The 23,204-nt window shown below is 36.9% G+C and overlaps 1 protein-coding gene across 2 annotated transcripts in view; it reads left to right on the top strand.

Annotated features, from left to right (window-relative positions):
• Window positions 1-23,204, top strand: part of TENM2 (teneurin transmembrane protein 2) — a 1,128,378-nt gene that overhangs the window by 331,911 nt on the left and 773,263 nt on the right. The gene's annotated exons all lie outside the window — the stretch shown is intronic.

The raw sequence follows: 23,204 nt of genomic DNA, 5'->3' as shown, positions 1-23,204 counted from the left end.
ATCACTCATCTTGCCTACAAATGTCAGAGCCAGGCAACACTTAGTAGATAATTTGGTCCACAGTTTTCAAGGGTATAGGTAATTGCAAGTAGAAATAAGTGACCTGCTCTGTTTCCTGCCTCCCGTCTTCCTGTGCGAGCTAACCACTTTGTTGGACCTGAAAACTTTGGGAGTTTTTAATGACCCAAAGTATCTGGTTGAGTGGGTTATACAGAAACATACCCAAATGAGTGAGAAACGTATTTTTGCCTTCTGTTTTATTTGAGGAGTCCCAAACCTAAGAAAGAAAGAAAGAAATTAAACATTTAAATATGAAACGAATTTTTATTGTTAGCCTGGCCATAATACTGCTATGAAATTTTTATAGTGAGGGCATAACATTTAGATTGCACGTTATTAAGACAAGTACTAACGTCTTTTTATCTGAATCATTGCATACACAGGCAAATGGTATACTTCGTTTCAATGCTTGGTTAATACCAGACTATGAAAAAGATGGAAATTTTCAGAAGAGAATTGTAAAGTTAATGAGATTGGTTCCCCCATGTTTAACTTGATGGCTAAGGGGGCAGGAAGATTTTAGTGGAATGTTTGACGTGAGACAAAATTGTATCCTAATGGTTAAGAAAAACAATGAGGAGAAAACATTAAAAATCTGATGAAAAGGAAGAACGGTACTTGAAAAAATGGGATTATATCTTTACAAACACAAGATTGGGCCAAAAGTTTAAAGGAAACATAGACAGTTGTTTTGTATTACATTATATGTCTCTTTCCTCCTTGCCTAGCTAGGGTTTTCTACAAAATAGAAATGAAGGGGTATACTTACCTATACACTTCTATCGTATGCACAACTACACATTTATCAATCTATATATCCATGTGCTTGTTGATCATAACTTAGGAAGTATAAGATAAACTCACTTTGCCTACCACCTACTATTTTTGAAAGGACCTTCTCATATAGATTTCCTGCAAATAATCTTTTCAGTACTATATCCCAAGAATGAAATGAGGGTTTTAATCATTTATGTTATTTACAATGAGAATCATTACCACTTTACACCTAAGTTATGATACTCAGATATTTTTTCCTTGTATGTTTCGGCAAACTGAAAGTTTAAGTGTATATCTACACTCAAGGAAAATAATGGCCAAGACAAGAGAAGATATATAGAAGTTACATCCGAATGCAATAAAACCTCCCCTGGAAATAAACTTTTACCCCTGTTCCGTTACTCACTTGCCACCATAGATTTTTTATGAGACATTCTCAGTTTCAAAAAGCACAGCCAGTGGTTTATACCCACAAAACAGCTCGTCCTAGGCATGGACTTGCTGTATTTAAGCCTGAATTACAAACATTTGAGTTTTGCAGCATGAAGCAGCAAGAGATTGAAAAGCAATGGTTTCTAATATAGCTCTAAATTATCATTTCCACAGACACAGCCGTTATCATTTCTTCTCTGCACTTAAAAAATAAAAAGTGGTGAAGGTAACCCCACCGCATATTTTTCTTCTGCTTGTTGTACACTTCACAGTCTCCGAGTGAATCAGCTTTGCTAAACGTACTCATTAGTGTCCAATTTGTTTCTCTTCGTCTCTTTGAAGAAACCTTGCAAGCAGTTGGAACACTTATTTTATTTTGATTCCACAGTGGAAAATTGTATTCACATAAGTAAGCATATACCGAACAGCAATAAATCATTATTTCTCAGATGACCAATATCAGCGGGAATCTCATATACTTCTCTGCTGGAGTTGATTTCCAAATTCATTGAATAATTATTGGTGCTGCTTTTCATAAGTGAAAAGCATTTTTTCCTTTCTATTCCGGTTAACTTTTAAATGCTACCTTTCCCCCTCATTTCCTCAACACTTCTGAGAATTATTTGTAAAGGAGGGGAAAAAAATGAAACTTTATACTCAGCAAATGTCAAGGTGGTTAGACAGACTGTAATCCTTCACAACTATTGCCTGGCCCCTGAAGTTTAAACTTTCATAGTATGAGCCTTTTGGAAAAGACTGAATCTCATGTTAGCCTGCCCATAAGTGAAATAAATACTAATGCCTTAATGTTTTAAGGGAAAGCTGTGAATTTATTAGGCTATTCTAAAATGTAAAACTTAGGTTAGTAAATTTCTGTTTTCTTTTACTCTGCCGAGAGAAAAAAAAATACATTGTTGTTTTACTTTCTAAGGGTTAATTGAATATTGCTAATAAACACTGCAAATTTTAAATAATAGGCATTTGCATTCCTGCATTTTCCCCCTTAACAAAAGTTAGTAGCAGTAAATAACTCATAATCTTGGCCTCTAAAGTGAATTTATAAAATATTGATTGCTTTCAAGTCAATTTTACCACAGATTACATATCATAGCCACATTCCAGAAACAATGAGAATACTCAGTTTAGAATTTGAACCAACATTTTTTAAATGGCTAATGTGCACAGAGTATTATGTTAGGCACTATTAGAGGCAAAAACAACCAAATAAGGCTTTAAAATTAAATTCAGAACTTGGATTTGGGAAGGGTAACAGTAACAGATTGGGATTCCAACTTAATATTTAGATACTTGCTCTTTATACTTCTTTAAGGAATTTTTCTTCTTTTATGCTTTTGGTCAATGTTCTTAAATTTTTGAGCTTCTAATTGAAGGAAGTTAAGGGGTGTTTTTTGCTAAAGTTATTTTTTCCTTGAGTTAAAGCTTGAATATGATTAACACTTGAACATGGAGCAATGTAACATTTGTACTATTAATATCTTTACAGCAAATAATCTTTATGTTTTGTTTTACATTTACTTCTAGCTCCTAAAGTGAGAAGATAATGTGAATATTAACACAATTCAAAAAATAATAAGGTAAAGTCTAAGAAATATTTGGGTCTAAAATATCATAATACACATTATGATCTTGCCTTTTTATTGAAAAAACTCCAATCTTTAAATCAGTGTATTTGCAAAAAAATATAATATAGTCCAGATCTTTGAACCATCCAGGAATAACTCAAATATGCTTGTTTAAAATTAAAAAGATATCTATGTAACTACAGAACTATCAATAGGATAACATACCTTTGAATTATTTTCCTTAGAATCCCTTTATCTCTTCGCCAAGAAAAAATTTTAATATGAATATGAGTTTTAATTAATATGATGGACAGAGCACTTTTAGATATTCTGAAATATCTTAATATAAACAGTTATTAAATAAAAACCTATTTGAAATTATAGTAATGAGTTAAGATAATCAAAAATTTAATAATACATGAAAACATTTTTATACTACAAGATATAATATTTTTCATTAATATTCTATTCCCAAAATATGCAAGACAAATTGTTTCTAAATAAGTCATTATTTCGTATTTCAAATGCGATCTCAAAAAATGAATTTTTGTTCAATTATTGAACTTTTGAACCTCCTAAAACAATTATAAAAAACAACAGTAAAAATAATTAAGAAATCTGCAACACAAAATGTCTCACCCCTGAATTTTATCTAGGTTTAGTATAAGGCAGACTCCAGGTGTATTGACAGGACAGTTAGTTTATGATTCCATATTAACGAAGTCACTGACATTACAATATATTATTACTTATCAGCAACATCTACTCAGACAAAAAAGGGATGTTAAATAGATGAAGTTCTAGGACTTTTTCTGACTTGGGAGTAGGCAGGGGGGCAGGGTGGAGAAAAATATAGATAAGACTTAGATTAATTTGAAGCTTGAATTCAATATACCACTTGACTCAAATATGCCTCTTGCCCAAAGGTTAGTGAAATAACAGATAGAACCACTGGTGGCCGCATGTATAGGTACATCCATCTAGATGTATTTTCCTTGTGTGTCTCACTTATTGCATAACTTCTTATTTTCAACAATTTTTCATTAGAGCAGTTTCCAAATACATATCCTGTGAATTGTATCATGAGGGTGGGGAAGGATGGTATGATCGGAGAGATATGGGGAATACTCTGTATTTAATACCTTCAATGCTTGGAAGTTCTCAGAGTTCCAAAAGAGAAGCCATCACTTTAACACAGTGTCTTCCAAAGTATCATTTGCCAATCATTACTTATTAATATTTCTACAAATTAATATAGTATATAAAATTCCTCCACATACAATTGAGTCTCCTAACTAGCTACCTGATAATCTAGGCTACTTAAAATCTTTCTTAAATCTCTCGTCCCAATCTTAGATTCACCAGGAAGTTTGTACTCTAACATGAAGGAACTGTGTGCTTTTTTTCACGAATCCGCAAGATATTCTTCTTGTGTGCCTTAGTTCATGTACCTCCTCCTTTTAGAATGTGTGTTCCTTCTCCCTTCTGACCTCTGGCATGTTCAAAACCAAGTACATAGTAGATGCTTCCTCATATTCATACTTAAACAATTTGCCAATATGAGGTTCTAGGTGTGCAGAGATGCAATCAATATATCAAATGAAATTTGAAAAAAAAAATTCTAAGGTCTTCTGAGGAAAGTGTATTATGCTGGACACTGTTATGGGAAAACCAAGTAAGGTTTTATATATGTACCACATGGGACGGGCAGCCCTGAGTTTTTCACAAGAGGTAAAATGAGTGAGTTAGGTTTTATGGAGAGGATAGGCCATAAGTTATATCTCAACAAAATAATGTAGGCTGACAACTTTCTGTAAATGTGATCTGAAGCTCTAAAATCATAGGACACCTGTCTGAGGAGAGTTGGAAGACTTGGAAGGAGATGGTGTGCTTCATAAAGATGGTCTGTGTAGGGAACATGAATCTCTATGGGTTGTTCTCTGAGCTATGATTTGATGATACAGCTGTTAAGGGCACTAAATCCAGTGGTGAAAACACTTTGAGTTGAATCCTGTCTCTGCTTATTATGATGCTAGGAGACTTACTTAACCTTCCTAGGCTGGGTTCTCCCCCAGAAGACTGGAACCTTGATACCAATTTCCTAGAGTTGCTACATGAATGAATAATATACTGTATAAATACACAAAATATTGGCATATGGTAAGTTATCTGTAAATGGAAATATTATTATTAATAATGTTACCCTTCTTCTTCCATTTGCTATTCCTTCTTTAAGACTAAGTCACAAAGAATTCAGTGGCATTTCATGAATATTCACCACTTTGTCTGAGAGTCATGAAGCATTCTTAACTACCTATATTTTTCTTGAAAAGAATAAAATATTAAATCATTACCAAGGCCACATTTAAAAAGATAGAACATTTTATCTATAATGCATTACTGCCAATTCAAATTCAGTTACAGTATAACGGCGTTATCTAATTTAATTTATACGTTGGACCATCTCTTGTGGGTAGGAAAACAGTCCTGTTTTACATGGTAGCTCTAACCCTTCCCCAATTACCACTGTCTGGTTTCAGACATAATTTATTTGCAGTAAATAGATTTCATTTTAAGAAATGTCTACCCAGCTCTTTATATGTTATAACCAGATCATGTTTTAATGAGATAACTATAGATAACACAGTCATATTTTCATGTCTCTTAAATAATATATTGGGATCATTCTACTTATAACAATTTAATGAAAATGAATGTTTTTTTGTTATTGAATAGAATTTCCATAATACAATGAGGTTCCTGAGATAAAAGCTTCAAAGCTAAGCGAAATATAGAAGTCAGACAGTGATCCTAATGGAGAGAGGGCAGATAAGTGTCCCTGCAGTATGCCAACTGCAGCCTATTGGAAATGGCTTCCCAGGTCCTTGCAGTTGGGAGGATTATGAAGCTTAATTCAGGCTTACATACCAAGAGTGTCACAGTGGTAGGAGTCGGGTATAGTGGACCTTGAGCACGTGTTCCTTTTTTCCTGTCCAAATTAGGCATATGTGTAATATTTGTAGTTATTAGGGAAATATAAAATAATGAAATACCTAGAATACTTTCTCTTCAATATCATAGTGACTATTCAGACACAACACAGTTTTAATCGTGGGCAGACATTTTTCCCTTTTTAATTTTTTCCCTCTTATGTCTTGTAGCTCTATCCTCTCTCCTATTTCTTCCTTCTTTTCCCCTTCACCTACTCTGCTTTTAGATGCCCTTATCTCTGTTTTCTCCTCTTTCATTTCCCTTCCTTCTTCAAACATTTTAAGCATCTACAGTGTGCTTACCTATTAAGCCAGGTGCCCAAGTAAATCAACAGTCTGTGCCAAATTAGAGTAGTAGCATTGTTTGGTTGTATCTAATTGGTCACTTGTAATTAGTCCTGATCACACAGAGGACTCCAGCTAGCTTTTCCTGACCAGCATACGGATGGTTGTTCTAAACTGCTATTAGCTACCCCCCTCCCCAACTTCCCAGCAAGCTAATGACTCAGGAGGCATCCATTTCCCACACCATTCCTAAAGGTAATCGAGAACTAGCTGTTTCAAAAATGCTGCATGCTCACCCACGCATATAATCTTTCCAAGACTGCTCTCTTTCATGGAAAGTTAATTGCCCTTTGGGCTTCCTAGGTATGAATCTAACATTTACCTGAATATTAACACTTTTGCAAGCCCAGTCTAAAGACAGTTTCTGCTGTAATGCTGACCATATGCTAAAAGTCATGTTAACAGCAGAGATCCTTTCTTTTCTGTGTTTGTTGTTGGAGGTGGGGGTGTCCAAAGTAACATTCTAAGGCAGTTTAGCTTTAGCCACTGGCTTTTCCTTGTCTCTACATTAGCCAGAACTAATGATAATTTTCTATTCTGTAGACTCTCTCAACTCTTCATTTTTTAAGTAAAACTGCTATATAGCTCTATCTATGGATATTTTTAGAACTCACTCATCAAAATAAGTATAAAACGTATTATTGTGCCTCTTGCACACTTTATCAGCATGTGCTTCCTTAAATATAATTTGGGTTTATTCAGCTATGTTTCTATTTTACTATCAGCTGAACCCCATAAACCCCCTTTTATTATATTCTAATGAGGAAAATCAATTGCAAAATATGTTTGTTCCTTTTTTCATCAGCAGATGAGTTGCAGTTCTGTAGTATGGTTTTAACCTTTCCTCTTAGGTAGCAATGGGAGGGAGGAACATGATCCCCATCTCTCATAGGCTGCATTGGGGAAAGGTGGGAAAGTCTTTCTCAAATGAACAGTGTCTTTTACTCCACTTGAAAATAATTTTATTTTTCCCTTCTGAAAATGAGATTCTGGGAGCCTCTTGTAGGGTAAGGCAGGCTTGGAGACCAGTGAGTCTACTTTCTCTCAGAAGGATGTAACAGCTAGAGAGAGGGACCACACTTGCAGCATCGCTTGTTGAGCTGGTCTTGAGTGCAATACCTTCTCTGCCACTTATGGGCATGTGTCCTTGATTCGATCTCTTAAGCTCTCTGGTCTTCACATTTTTGTTTTAAGAATTTAGTTATAACAAAGGGAGAAAAAAGAGGAAAATCATGCATTCTTCTTTTTTAAAAAAAAATTATTAAACAATCTCTTCTACATAGAGAACCCCACATAAGCAAATGCAAGGCCTTTCCTCACTTCAGTATAGCTAATCATTTTTGTAAATCCCTATCATTCTTTGACTTGTTTTTTCATCTAATAATGTTTTCTGAGAAGGGTCATGTCAAAACTAGAGGGAGAGAATACATCACGAGTTTTATATTCCTTTAAATTATTTATAGCATTACACTGCATGAATGAAAAATGTTTTATTTAACCATTTACTAATGACAAATGTTCATGTTCTTTGCAATTTTTTGTTATACAAAATGCTGTGATGAACACCCTGGCACACATATGTGGGTGGCTCACTGAGGCTGATAACTAGAAATAGATTTGCTAGGTTATAAGAATGTCAGTTTTAAATTTTAATAGTTACTGTCCAGTTGCCCACAAAACAGCTAGGTCACTCAACCTTCCACCAATAGCATAAGAGATGTCCAGCAGGGTTCTGAGATAGAGCCCTGCATCAGACTCCCTGCTCAATGGGGAGCCTTCTTTTCTTTCTTCCTCTACCCCTCCCCCTTGCTTACACACTCTCGCTATCTCTATGTCAAACGAATAAATAAAATCTTTAAAAATAATAATAAAAGTTAATGTTTAAAAGAACTTAAACTGTATTAGAGACTTAGGGAAACTTAGACTCTTAGAGAATTAGAGACTAATTTTTAAAAATAGTATTATTTGCATATGTCTTGGAATTATTAGATGGGTAAAAAGAGAACTCGCGTAAGGTTGTCAAATTTTCATTGAGGGCTCTCATGTCTAACCCCTTTAGTGTGACGGTCCTGTTAGTTATGCAAGCATCCTTCTTGTTGTCAGTCAGTTATGAACACATAAGACATAGGAATCCTGGGGCACCTGGGTGGCTCAGTGGGTTGGGCCTCTGCCTTTGGCTCAGGTCATGATCTCAGGGTCCTGGGATCGAGCCCCACATTGGGCTCTCTGCTTGGCAGGGAGCCTGCTTTCTCCTCTCTCTCTCTCTGCCTGCCTATCTGCCTACTTGTGATCTCTTTCTGTCAAATAAATAAATAAATAATTTAAAAAAAAAAAAAAGACAAGACATAGGAATCCTACCTCCTATATTCAGATTTCTTGACTTGGAGTTGTTCGAGTTGCTGATAGAGGAATAGGTTATTAAACACTATCCTTTCTGGGTTCAAAATGAAATTGCTGTGTGTACAGAAGTTTGCAGATGCGCAAGAGGTCAAACTGATTGATGACCTTTGAATATTGGCCATTCAGATCGAGGAGATGAGAATTAGGTTTCTTATTTTGGGGACTTTTCAATAGCACCTGTTCTCCATTCATTCTACACTTCTAAACAGTGAGGCATGAAACAACAGAAAGTGATCGCTGATAGCTGATAGCAGCTGTCTTCCACATAGATTGGGTGATGCTGGTCTAGTAGTGGTCAGAAAATTACTTCCTGGGTACCACATCCAGTCCAATGCTCATTTTCATAAATAAAGTGTTAGCAAAACAACTAAGAAAAGCCTACTTGTTTATGGGTTGTCTATGGCTGCTTGCCCTACAAAGGCAGAGTTGAGAAGTCACAGCTGTGAGACCATCTGATGCAAAGCCTAAAATATTTGCTGCCTGACCCTTTATGGAAAAGGTTTTCTGATCCCTGATCTGCAATATGCATAACCTGAAATAGACTACATTCCGAAAGTTTGATAACTAGTTTGTGAATAGATACATGGATCCCTTATTTTTGTTACTTTGAAACCTTTAAAGAACCTTTAAGAATTCTCTTGGCAGATGGGTTATAAGTGTGGGAAACTTACAATGAATTTGTGTTTAGAAAATATTTTTGTTTTTCCTAAAAGAGGTGAAGGTTTGAGAAGTACTTATGAAAAACAACTAATTCTAAAATATCTTTTTTGCTATTATTTTCTAATATATTAGTGAAATAATACTTCCTTTAATTTGAGAAAAAGAATCTTATTATACATGGTAACTCTTTAACTTTTAAAAGTAAAAAAAGTTGGGCGCCTGGGTGGCTCAGTGGGTTAAGCCGCTGCCTTCGGCTCAGGCCATGATCTCAGGGTCCTGGGATCGAGTCCCGCATCAGGCTCTCTGCTCAGCAGGGAGCCTGCTTCCTCCTCTCTCTCTCTCTGCCTGCCTCTCTGCCTACTTGTAATCTCTCTTTGTCAAATAAATAAATAAATAAATCTTTAAAAAAAAGTAAAAAAAGTTAAATTATGGTTTATTCATCTTTGTAGTGTTTTATTTAATGGTGAAAAAAATCTGTCTTACAATTACTGAAAACATCTGTCTTTTTATCTCAGTAAGTTAATTCATTAACTTTGAAAAGACTTACTCAAAATAACATTTAAATATTAGCATATTTATTGGTAAATAAATGTTTAATAATTATGTTTTTTATTTTCTTAATTCATAGTGACTGGTAATGTGGTGGTAGATAAGATAATCTCAAGAGATTTTGTTAATTTATTAAAATACTGCCAGCCTCATATTTTTAGTAGCATGCCTTAGTCATAAAGGGGAACCACCAAGTGTCAAGAAACATAGTATGAATTTTGTTTCCTATTTCCACACAACCAGTGTGCAGTAGCTCTGTCTCAAAGTCATACACATATGTACACTAACACATGCACACACACACACACATTATTGTCCTCAACTCTGTAACGGATAAAAAATTACATTGGTGACTTTCATATATAACAGATGCATAAGCTCTCAACCAAGAAAACTAGACATTTAGGGACAATCAAGTTTCAATATAAAAATAATGAAATGTCTGGAGACAAATCAGAAACTACTGTTAACAAATAATTAAAATAAAGCAGAAGTAATCACACCTGAAACAAATGCAAGTTAAAAGAAGCATCCCAGCTTACTCCTGTATAGACCAAGAACTTGTCCAGAAGTAGCTTACTGCCCCCAAATGAATAAAAGTGGATTTCTCTTCCAGAAGTCATTACAGTTCTCCAACTTCCACTGGTTCCTATCATATTGTTGGCAGTAATTATATTCAGAGAACATACTAATAAGAGTGAATGCTGACCAGGAAATAGGAGGGGAACTCTGTATCCTTTCTAATCTATAGCTGAAATACTGCCATTAACTAAAAGCTCAGTAAACTTTTGCAGTAAATGAACATATGAGAAAATATTAAAACAAGCTACTGAAAATACATACCTAGAAAAACAGCTGCAAAATCAGTATGATCAGACTCGATGTGAATATAGAATCGTCCACATCTTTCCTCACTGATATTTGTGATCATAGGCTTAAACGTTTTGTGCTTGGGTTTCCCCATTTGGAAAAACTGGTATAGCAGTGGCTACTGTCATATAGGGTTGGGATGAAAATATAAAGCATCTAGAAACCTCTGGTATATAGTGTTCCATCCGTATTTCCTGTTCACAGTAGTAGCAGCAGCTACACTAATAATAGTAGTAGCAACTACGCTACTAGTAGTAGTAGCCACAGTAGTAGTGCTGATGATAGTAAAATTAGTAATAGTGGCCCAAAGCACCTTTGGATGTCCCACATTTCCTAGAGTATAAATAATAATACCAATACTAACAGATGGATTGTCTAGTGTCTTCATAATTGGAGACAAATGTAAGCCATTCATTTGCTTCTTCATTCTAGAAACACTAAGTAGGTTTTGTCCTGCTTCTTAGAGGTAAGCATAGCTGCAAAGTTGTTTGCACTCTCCATGAGTCTCCAATCCAGAAGGGGAAACCAATTATAAGCAGTTTCAAAACAGCTCTATCCAAGACAGAGGTAAAATCTATGAATAATAACTCAGTAGTGAATAACAAAGCTATTATCAAGGGGGCCTTGTACATATGTTTCCTCTCAGCAACTCTACAGGGTAGGTCCTACCATCCCCATTTTACAGGTGGAAAACTCTGAGAGGTCAAGTTTCTAACCTAGAATCATGCAGAGTTCAAAGAGTCTTCAGAGTCCAAAGCCCATGGTTTTCCAACTCCTTAGCCACTGCTCGCCGGTTCAGGAGACTGAGAATGTTGGCTGGGATGTGGCATACTACATGCTGTGGATGCCCAAACCATCGCTTGTCTGGACACCACAAATGGAGCATAAAGAAAAATGGAGAGAAGCCATTTCATTTTAGGACTCTTGACTGCAGTCTGTTCAGTCTGGCCTGGTTTCTTCTCGGTGCTTATGTACATGCTAATTGCCGTGGCTAAATGATGCCATTGTAAATAATAATGCTTTGGTGAAACGTTTAATCTTCCCTGGGGTTTGGTGGACATCTTCAGCTGCTGGTCTGGTGATAAGCTGAGCAAGGGGAGCGGAGATTCTTCCTGTTTTCAACCAGTTGTTGCCAGTATTAATTAATGACTGATATTTAAATAAAAATGATAGAAGTTGGAATGAAATAATATACATAAGTAGTGAATTCTGCTTTATGCAGAGGTGTTTTTTATTGTTGTTTGGTTTTGGGGGGGTTATGTGTGTGTGTGTGTGTGTCTGTTCTATTGGACTCTGGAAATTGAGGGGACATTGGAAGGCCATTTATCTCATTTTTTGTTTATTGACTGGATCCATTCAGACCAGCTTGAAAAAAAAATATGTCTAGTCCACTTCAGCATTCCCTCCTGGTGCCCTACCTCTAAAGCCCGGAAGAGATCTACAAATATAGACAGTGGCACTATGCCCCATCTCTTCTGTTTGTTTGGCATCAGTTAAATCACTCCGCCTTCCAATTTGGAAAGTTTGTAATTTAAAGCTCTATCCACACATCTCGTGAGCCAGTCAAAGTGTTTTAATTTCTTATACCGTTCTAAATATATGACTCGGAACTGGTACGCTGCTCTCCACCAGCAGTGTTACATGCGGTCCAGAAACCTGCCCTCACCTGCCTTCAATCACATTCTACAGGAGCTGTTAGCCCTAATAAGTCCTCAACCTCTTAGTGTGACGACCTTCAAACATACAATGATATCATAAAAAATTATGCAGTAAACACCTAAACCTGTTGACGTGTTGATAACTGTTTGATATCTAGCTTTTGTGACAGCTATCAGCCCACTTTTTTTCACTCTCTCCATCTTGGTCTTTAAACGTACATTTGCATGCATACATGCACTCAACAGTACAGGAATTAGAATCAATAAATGGACAAGAGTGTGGGCTTTAGAAATAAGAGGCATGGTTTTACAGGTCACCTGGTGGAACTCCACATAAACCTGAGAACCTCTCTGATTTCCTACTCTATGAAATGGACATAACAAACCTCACTCCAGAGCTTACTGTGTGGTTTAAGAAAGCAACAAGTAGTAAGAATTTGGCACTCTCCCTGGTCTGTAATAGTTGCCTACTATATGGTAACTGTTTTAAATTGTTATTGTACGACCTGTACTTAATCACTTAAGTAAGATAAAATTACATATAAATTAGTCTGCATTAACGTATGTTCAAATAGTTTGGACCTGAGTGTTTTGGGGCTTTTTTTTTTTACCCCTAGTTAATAAGAATTTTGATCCCCACCAAGCTACTGAGGTATTGCAACCCACAGTTGAGTGAGCATCTCTGACCTGAGGCTCAGCCAGTAAAATTTTACTTCCATTAAAGGGGACCGGGGAATGCTTTGCAAACCAGCCCCTGACCTGACTGGAATCAATGGAACTGCTTCCCCTCGAAAATTCTGGGCTTTCTCCCAAATGTTTCATTTGAAGGTGAGTGCCTTGTGCAAAATGCCACGTATGTGACTCTCTGTACCAAACAGTTTATGTAGAAGTCAGGGGGAAAAAAAAATCCCCTGCCCTTGCTGTCTTTCTTAATGTATTGTGACAATGCACTAATTTAAGCACAATTGGCCCAGTGTCTCTCTTTGTGACAGAGGCGTTTCCACCGAGAAAAGCAGCAAGGGTACCCTGAGATTGTGGCTTGTCCAGGGCTGAGTTTGATTTATGAAATGAGACCTAGGAGCCTGGATTGAACAGATTGGCTTGCAAGAGACAGCTGTACTGGAGGAGCTGGTGCCAGGTATGGGTAGTGGAAATAGAGAAAAATGAACAGTGGGATAAAAATTCCTTTCCCAGTCCCTACTTATCAACATGAAACATCTGTTTCAGCTACAGTGGTTCCCAGTGGCAGTCAGAATTATTGATATGGCAAAATCGCTGCTTATATGCAGCACAATGGCTTGCCCCCCCCCCCCAGCTGCATTGTAATAATTCATTACTGTACTAGTGCTACCAAAGACACAGTGCACGGGAAAGGGGAGCAGTGCCAGGGCAATTGTGCAAATGGGGAGGGTGCGGAAGCAAATTTTCCCCAGGAGCAATAAATTTCTGCCTGCTGTTCTATTTTATTGTGGATGAACACAGTGATTATACTTGTTGGAAAATAAGCAATAAGCTTCTGTCTGTCTCCAATTGTTTTTAATATTCTTGTTTAATGGGAGAACATAGCTTTTATTTAAACTAAACATAATGGATGCATTTTAAGATTTGAATCATTTTTTTTAAAAAATCTTGCTTTCTCATATGTTATGTAAGCACATGCGGCTATAAATAGGAAAACAAATATGCTTAGTTCAGCTTTTTGTTAGACAAAATTTGATTAGGGATGTGCAAAAGCTGATGCTGTCAGCCAACACATAGCACCAGGGAGCAATACATACCATGTTAGAATGAAAATTAAATGCATTTATTATCAAGGAAACTGGTTTTGTAGAAACGTACCAAGAAAGTTTACGCGCTCAAATAAATACCAACTAGAATTCCTTAATTTCAGTAATATCACTTTATAATGCAAGGTGGTAAACTTACATAGGAGTTCCCATGGCAGCTGAAGGATGATCAGAAGGAGATTTACTGAGTTCTTACGCTTCTTAGGCTATTCTGAGTAGTAGAACAATGCAAAAAAAGAAAAACTAAGAGCTCACCATTTGTAAAGTCGCTTTTCTCCCATTTGTATTCTAATTGCCCTTGATGCACAAACAAATTTTATCTGCACCTTCTTACCTGATAAGGCACATATATGTGTTTTACAGGTATGGGAAAATACAAATTTTTAAATTAATTTCCCAACTAAAAGTGTTATGTAACCAATTCAGATGTAAAAGCTCAAGAAGATAGGCAGTGCTATGGCATGTGTTCACGGCTTCTAGTGGGGTACTTAGTACTGGCCTTGGGATGAGAAGAAAAGAGGGTTTGGTGTTTTAGACAGCAATGAAATGAAGCGCTGGCAAATTAATAAACGGCTCCCGCCTGTCAGCCCGGGCACTGAAGAGGTTAAGAGACTCCAGTGCTGACAACATGATAATGAGGATTTATGGTGAGCAGGAGGTGAAGGTGGGTGGGATGCTCCCAGGCTCCCATGTGTGGTGGCTCCAGGCCCTTTGCAGACACAATACCTCAACGGATTGAAGGTTACTTTCTTGATTGTAACAACAGCTGAGCTTGGCTACATTTGTGTCTGAGTGCATGCAGAGGAAAGATATATGAGTGTGTGTGTGTGTGTGTGTGTACACACACACAGATATAAATAATCCTATTTGATATTTTGATATGTTATCATTTCAGGTGGTACTGAGTTGAACTGTATTTTTATCAAGAAAAAAATAAAATGTTCTCTTTTCTAGAATAAGGCATGTGGACAGATGCATGGATGGATGGATGCATGGATGGATAGAAAAAGCAGTTCATAAAGCTTCCAGATATCTTCATATTCTGGCCCTTGACTACTTCTCTCACTTCAAATGTCACCTTTTCCTTTTATTCATTCTGTAAAAACTATTTTTATATATAAAAAACTCCTCGTATTTTCCCCAAAAATGCAAACTCATTTTTAGCCCAGGGGCCTTCATACTTGTTTTTCCCTATGACTGAAGCTCTCTTCCTACCTTTTCCTGAGGCTTGTTTTGATCAAACAATCCACATGTCTCTTTCACACCTTCCTTATCCCTTAACACATGCAATCACATTTTCCTGCTTTATTTTCCTTAAAGCTCATTATTTTCAAAATGCATCGTGTTTGTTTACCTGTTAATGACCTCTCTCCTGCTAGAATGTGAGTCCCACGAGAGCAAGGACCTTGTCTAATTTCCTGTTACTTCACTTGCACTGAGAACTGTGTCTTTGATTTGATATGCAGTAAATATTTCTTGAATTTATGAGGGGTGGATGCAGGAAGTGAGGCTCTCAGAACCATAAGCTGTTCTCTGACTTTTCTGTCTGTGTGTACTTCTGAGGTCTCTGGGTTCTTGTAAGCTGGTAATTTTGAAGAAATAGCTGATGGTGGGAGCATTAGGGAAGAAAGGAAGTAGCAGCAGCGGGGCAGCAAATGATCTCTGCTCACAAGGGGAGCTCAGGTTTGAAGCAGAATGTGTGTTCTCAACTTTCCCCTCGTTCTCAGCCGGCATTAACTTGGTTTAGTTTTCATGACTTTCACTCTGCGCTAAATTAGATACCTTAATGGGTGGTATGACTTATTAGTCAAAAGCTAAGGATGTTTCTCTGTGGGATATTACTATTAATATCACATCATATTTCACTGTTCTGACTCTTTAATGTGGTGATATTCGTTGTTAATGTAATATTTTGCGAGAATTTAGGATTTCCTATTTTTTATTTTTAAAAAATCACTATTTGAAATATTATTATAATGGCTGCCTTTTCTATTGTCCAATGAATCACTGAACTGTTTCATAAAATGTATTTCATCTTCTATTGAGGGTGTCAGTAAAATCATAAACATGTACTCGGGGACAGGAGTATTTATCCACACATGCTAAATTCAAACCAGTTTTATTTTCCCCAAGGAAGCAAGTTCGTGTGTCGTTTCACATATTTAAGTGACAATATCTTGACCCCAAGATTGTCAGAGACTCCCCACAGGATTCTGCTATGAGATTACCCTGGAGAAGCCTATAATGAGTCCAGTGCACAAACCACATGGTTTCAATTACAGTCTTATATGACTAGACAGTGTGGTGCCTGCAAGGAATGACTGGAAACTATGCAAAGGGTCTTTGTCTTCATGGTTCAGGTACCTGGGCCTCTGCTTTTAGGATCTTCTTCTACTTGTTATTATTAACATTTGTTTTATCCGTGTGAAGGCCAGTCTCTGAAGTCAGGTATTCTGTATTGAAATAAGAGAAACTGAAGAGAATAGGCCAGGTCACTGTCCTCATCCGGTCATGCTTTCTTCCTTTACTTCTTATACTTGTCTGAGACCTCTAGGGGAACATTGCCTTCTCAAGGGTGCTTTTGGGAGTAGGCACCAGGTAACAAGTGTTTTCCATAAGGCTGTGGTTGGTGAGTGTTCCCTCAAAATTTGGGGATGGGAGGTGATAGCTCTATGACTTATAAAGAATTAAATCAGAGCATAAAACATTACTTATGTAGTTTTTTGAAGAAATATATTAGAGAGTTATGAAAAAATAAAGTTTGGGTTTAATAAACCATCCAATAGAACAGAATATATTAGCTCAAATCTGTTATGTGCTTGCTTCTGGCTTCTGAGTAAGATGGTTTGTTGTTGTTGTTGTTGTTTAATTTCAAAATTTTCTAAAGAGTTGACTCCTTGTAAACATACATGCATTGAAAATTAGAGCTTGACATAAACCCAAACTGAAAGGGTCCATGAGGGAAAGTTGTATTTTGGCTCTCTTGTGTTCTCTGACTACAGGGTTACACATGCCCAAGACAGAGTAGGAATTTACTGGGTATTTGTCAGATTTATGAGTAAATAAAAATGCTCAGCTTAGCCTCATTTCTTATGGTTGGAAACAGAAATCCAGAGGAAAGATATGGGTACTCAGGGTGACAGAGCCCATTTGTGGCTGAAATGAGGCTAGAACCAGATATGCAGTAGATTTCTCCTACATTAGTAACCACCAATGTGTGCTGACCATGTAATGTGAGAACCGAATATTTAGGCATCCCTCATTCAAAATGGCCTCTCTGTGGTAGAACCCTGATACATAGGTCTATTTAGCTTCACACATCTGTGCTGACATTAAATCAGATTCACTGATAATAAGTTCAGATTCTTATTATCACAGACCAATATGGCAACCGTGGAAATGCAGATGAATTTCTGTAGGTGAGTGGGGAGCTGAATGAGAAGGTGAGCTTTCTGACAGCATGTCAGATTTCCATGGATGGAGGAAGACAGAGAGCACAAGAAAAGTGGGGTGAAAATGTGAAAAACAGCCCAGAAAGAGACTCTGACAATATACTGTAACTGCCTTTGTAAGTTTCAGTTTCTTCTACAACTGAGTAAAATAGAAGCAGGGAACAACAGGTTAAATGATTTTTTTAAGAATTGTTTTAAAAGCTTTCCAGTTCATGTAGAGATTCAGAAATCCTCTTTCTAATGCATTTGTTTTCTTGAAATGGACCACTCTTTTTGTCTCAGAAAACCCATCTTCCTCCTATCTGTCATCTCCTCTAATTGAAGAAAGAAATGGTGAAGCATACTCAGTCACTGCTGTTTGAATAAAAACACAGATCTATCGTTTTCCCTTGGTAATGAAACACAGCATTCTGAACATCTCTGAATCTCATTACCAAAACAACAGATAGGAAACGTCTGAATGCCTTTCTTTAACTGGTTGTGTGACTTTGGACAAATCATATTGGACCTTTTTTGTACCTCCATTTCTTCATTTCTAAGAGATGTCATTAAATTAGCGTCTCACTGAGGTTCTTTTTATCTCTTTTAAAATCCTCAGATAGTTCATAGGCCAGGGAGAGAACATGCCCTAGAGTCCAAATTTGCCTTTAATTCAGGATCAAAAGAATGGGTAATTTAGGAACTAGAGTCATGAACTGTAAATTGAGCCAATGCAGAAACTTCAAACTCAGTTTAGCTGTCCACTCATCTAAGCGTTCAGTTTTCTTCTGTGTAGATTTCAAAAGGGAAGTGGATCTTTTGATATGTAGGAACTCTGATTCATTTTGGGATATTCATTAAGTGAATCATCCTTCAACCAATTATAATATGTTTTAAAGTCTTCCTCCATCCCTGTCGGTAATGGTTTTAAGCTGTATAATTTGCCATCTCTCCACTGCTTAGGAACATAGGTAATCAATGAAAATGTGTATTTGAAGAATACACATGTCCCCCAGATTGTAGTTTATCAAAGTCACTTTGAATCATTCCAATTGAATTTTCAGTTCTTATAAATCATCAATGTCTATAATCATATTACAGGGTCACAGGGGATCACCAAGAAAGGTATAGTAAAGGAATGACAGGGGAGTAAGTACAATGCACTTGAGTGATTCCTTGGTAATACAAGAACAGAATTTGTTCTTGGAAAGCTGATGGGGGCGGGGCGGGGGGGTTGCGGGGGGGCAACTTTCCCTTTCCTTTTCAACAGTCATACTACTCACTCTCAAACCTGAATAGCTATACTGGTCAGGATGTTTACTGTTTCAAATGAGGGGAACTGCTGTTCCAACTTGCATAAACATGAAAGAGAATTTGTTGGCTCATGTAATTAGGAAGATCAAGGAGTGAATATGGATGGCTTCAGGCATGGTTTAAATACCGGGGTTCAAAGAACAATGATAACAAGAATTTCTCTATCTCTCTTCTTTTCCTCTCTCCCTGTCTCCTTCATCCTCTGTCTCTCTCTCTGTCCCTACCTCCCTCCTTCTCTTCCTCTCTCTCTCCTACCTACCCAGCTATTGATTCTATTTTCCTCTGTGTTACCTTTTTTCTGAGGCTGGCTCATCTCCGGAATTCTGGCTAATACTAACATCAGAGCTCTATTCTACCATAGTTCCAGCAAGAGTCTTGGCAATGTAATTGGCTTGGCTTTAGGCACTTTTCATCCCAGAATTACAATGATTATGATCATCTAGGCTTGGGTTAAATGTCTATGACAGCAACTGCAATAGAATCATCCCCTCCCAAACAGTGGTGACTAAAGTTAGAGAAGAGATGCTTCTTCAAAGAGAACTGGAATGCTGTTAGCAGAATTAAGAGAGGAGATAGAAGAAGAATGAGCCATCAACTGCAATCATTTCCTTCCAGAAAATAGAATCTGTGTTTTGCGCCCATAGTAGTGTGACACGAAACAATGTCTAATCATACATTAATCTATAGGTCCTTTTCTGACCTTTTCTAATTCTCAAAATGATCTGTTCTTCTTATAGTCATGCTATCTTTCCAAGTGTTACGTGGACTCAGTAAGGTTGAATTCTTTCTTTTCAGAAGTGAAAGAACTTCCTATTTATATATGGTTTCTTATTCACTGAGTAAACACTAGAACAAAGGAGTTTGTAAGTAGTCAAACTCAAAATATATGTTTATCATTTGGCTCTGTTTGGAGCTTTAAAATGAAAATACTGCACAGTAGTCTCTGCTTATCTGTGCTGTCACTTCTCGCGGTCAGAATTACCCATGGTCAACAGCGGTTTGGAAGTGCGTGATCCTCCTTCTCCCACATGGTCAGAAGGTCAGTAGTAGCCTGACACTACATCATAGTGCCTACGCCATTCACCTCAAGTCATCTCATCACGGAGGCATTTTACTAGCTCACATTATCACAAGAAGAAGGCTGAGAACAGTACAGTAAGATATTTAAAAAGGGGGGGGGACACATTCATGTAACTTAATTACAGTATATAGTTTTATTGGTTCTATTTTATTATTAGTTATTTTTCATCACTTGCTGAACCTCATTTCTAAGTTAAATTTGAACATAGCTCTGTATGTATAGGGGAAAAAAAACAGTATATGTAGCATTTGGTACTATCTACAGTTTCAGGCATCCATTCAGGACCTTGGAATGTATCCCGCACAGATAAAGGGGGACTACCATATAGCTCTTCTTGGAAACAGGTATCTTGTGTCAATCTAATCAAAATATCAAATTTCCTGAAAAAGCCTGTACAGACGGTCTCAGACTTACGATGGTTTGACTTATGATTTTTCGACTTTATGATGGTGTGAAAGCCATATGTATTCAGTAGAAACTGTACTTTGAATTTTGAATTTTGATCTTTTCGGGGGCTAATGATATGCAGTGATACTCTCTCATGATGCTGGCAGTGGCAGCGAGCTGCAGCTCCCAGTTAGCCATGCTTTCAGGAGAGTAAACAACTGATACACTTAGAACCATTCTGCACCTATACAGCCATTCTGCTTTTCACTCTCAGTGTAGTGTTCTATAAATTACATGAGATACTTAACACTTTATTATAAATTAGGTTCTGTGTTAGATGATTGTGCCCAGCTATAGGGTAATATAAGTGTTCTGAGTATGTTTAGGGTAACTTAAACTCTGATGTTTGGTAGATGAGGTGCATTAAATGACTTTTCAACTCACAGTACTTTCACCTTGCAATGGGTTTCTCAGGGTGTAACTCCCTCCTAAGTCAAGGAAGATCTGTATGTTGAAATGCTTCATTTCTAAATGTCAAAGACATAGCTTATCCACGTGTTGCTGATATATGTGTATATTTCTCAAATGTATCTCCTGGGAACATTAAAATAAAACATTTCATTATCCATCTCCTTTTTATTTTTTTTTCAAGTGATGTCTCTGCCAGATATGGAATGCATGTAATTCACTGTTGCTTTTAATTTGTCAGTACATTAATTTTAGTTGATAAAGAAGTTAACTGAATCTGCTGTCCCAGTTATCTTTGATAATTCAAGTTCATTTGGCTCTTGCTTTTAAAGGCTGTTCTGTGCCTCCCCAAATCTCCTTGGTTTATATAGCTTTTAAGTTGTCATTGACCCAAGAGATCACTGAAGGGTGATTATGGTTTTCAAGCTTGTTTGTATACAACAGTCATGACTTTTTTTCAAATGTCACCCCTGCTGCTCTTAGCTGCACCTTGACCTCCAGCAGACATTTAATACAAATCAATCTCATAGATTCTCCATAAAATAATCTAGAGTGTCTCTGGTAGCAAGATGGTGAGAGAGCACCAATTTCTTGTCTTTAGAAGGTTAAAAAGAGCAACTGGGTCATGAATTTTGAATGACTTTTGAGTGGTCTTAATTTTTCTCACTGGCTGTACTTAAGAGGGGTTGTTGTATCCTAGTTTGGGGGACATCTCTAGTACATGTAACATTGATCTCTGGGCAGAATGGAGCAGAGGCATCTACCAAGGAATGATAGACAGCTCTGCAATTTCGAAGTTGGCAGTACGAAGTAGGGCATGTCCTTTGAAGAGATGCCCAACTATATCTGGTTGCTTATTTACACTCTAGTTAAATGGGGACTGCAGACCACTTTGAGCATCCCAAGGAAAGAGAGGCCCAATTTTTGTGGTTTATTCTATAGCAAGAATTTATATATAGTAGGTGCCTAATGTGTACTGATAGATTAAATTGAACTAAACCCAACCTGTTATTCTTTTCCAACTCTATTATTTTAGTAAGTATATTTCTACTTACTAGAAATGCACACACACACTCACTCCTCTCTCTCTATCTCTCTCTCTCTCTCTCACACACACACACGCACACACACACACAGAGGTTTGTGTTTTTTATATACTATATTTTTGTTCCAGAGGTTTTCCTGTGCAGTTGAGGGAAAACATCATCTTCAAATACAGTGTAGACTAGATAGAGGTACCTGGGCTTCAAAGTGTTTATGCAGTAGGAGATTAATTCCCATTTCAGAGTATTCCTTCTTACACAAGATTGATGTTCTGCTTTCAATTTATTAGCTACATAAATGAGCTTATCTATTTCCAATTTTGACTTAATATAAAAAGCATCAAATTTTAGGTTTCATCCATCTAATTTTCATTTTGTATAATTATTTGTGGTAAGCTGATTTTAGTTTATGCCATCTGTTCATCAGGTTCAGGCAAATAATATAAAGGTACATATTCTCCAATATCTGAATATCCACGTTCCTAAGTCATGCTGCATCCGGAGAAACTGTTGTTGATTCTTCAGCTGCTCCCTAAGAGAATACTATTACCAGAGCAGAGTACCAGAGAGAATCCCTCTGTCCCCTCTGCTGTTGCCAGTTGTGTTTAGAAGCATATGGGTTCAAAATGGGTACCGTAGGCAAAAATGTAAAAATTATTTTGGTAGTTTTTTTCATCCTTAGCCTCAGAACCATCTTGGAAAGCGCTCTTCTCTCTCCTTTGATATCTCTATCAGCTCACTCTGAAGTGGTGGAGGCTAAAAAGCCTCAGATACATTAGCCAGTGATTCAGTTCATAGCATATCAATCACTTTAAACAGTATGGAATCGTACTGCCTAGTACATGATATAGATAGTTCAAGTTTATCTGCCTCTTGTTATTAAAGGCTCTTCTCTGCCTCCCCAAACTTTATGCAAAATTATTAAGTCCTCTTTGAAAGAACTCACTCTTCAGTGATTTCGAAAACAACCTATTTTATATCATGTATACCCCGCCTTAAAAAAGGCAACTTTTTTTTTTTTTTTGGTCAAGCAAATGAGCATTTGCTTTTGAGAACAGCCTTTGAATTTGTGTGATGTCCCTCCTTAAGTCATGGCATATTTTTCTATTTTCCAAGGAATTTTTAGGAAAAATATTTAGTAAACACACAGACCCCCCCATAATGGCAAGAGCTTCAAGTGCAATCATTGAAAAAAAAAAAAAAAGAGGCTCTAGGGGACTTGAATTTTTTATTTATATGATGTATCAGTTTACTGATTGTCTAGGACTTGACAATATTGCTAGTTCTTCAGGTCACAGAGTTCAAGTTAGTAGTCTTCTGCAATGACTCTACATTTCCAAACTTCAACATTATTTTAAAATACATATTA

Source organism: Mustela putorius, unplaced genomic scaffold (genome assembly GCF_011764305.1).
Source record: "Mustela putorius furo isolate JIRA1106 unplaced genomic scaffold, ASM1176430v1.1 tig00000145_pilon_pilon_pilon, whole genome shotgun sequence".
Taxonomy (NCBI): domain Eukaryota; kingdom Metazoa; phylum Chordata; class Mammalia; order Carnivora; family Mustelidae; genus Mustela; species Mustela putorius.
The sequence above is the reverse complement of the archived record's forward strand: the minus strand, read 5'-3'. Positions and strand labels throughout refer to the sequence as shown.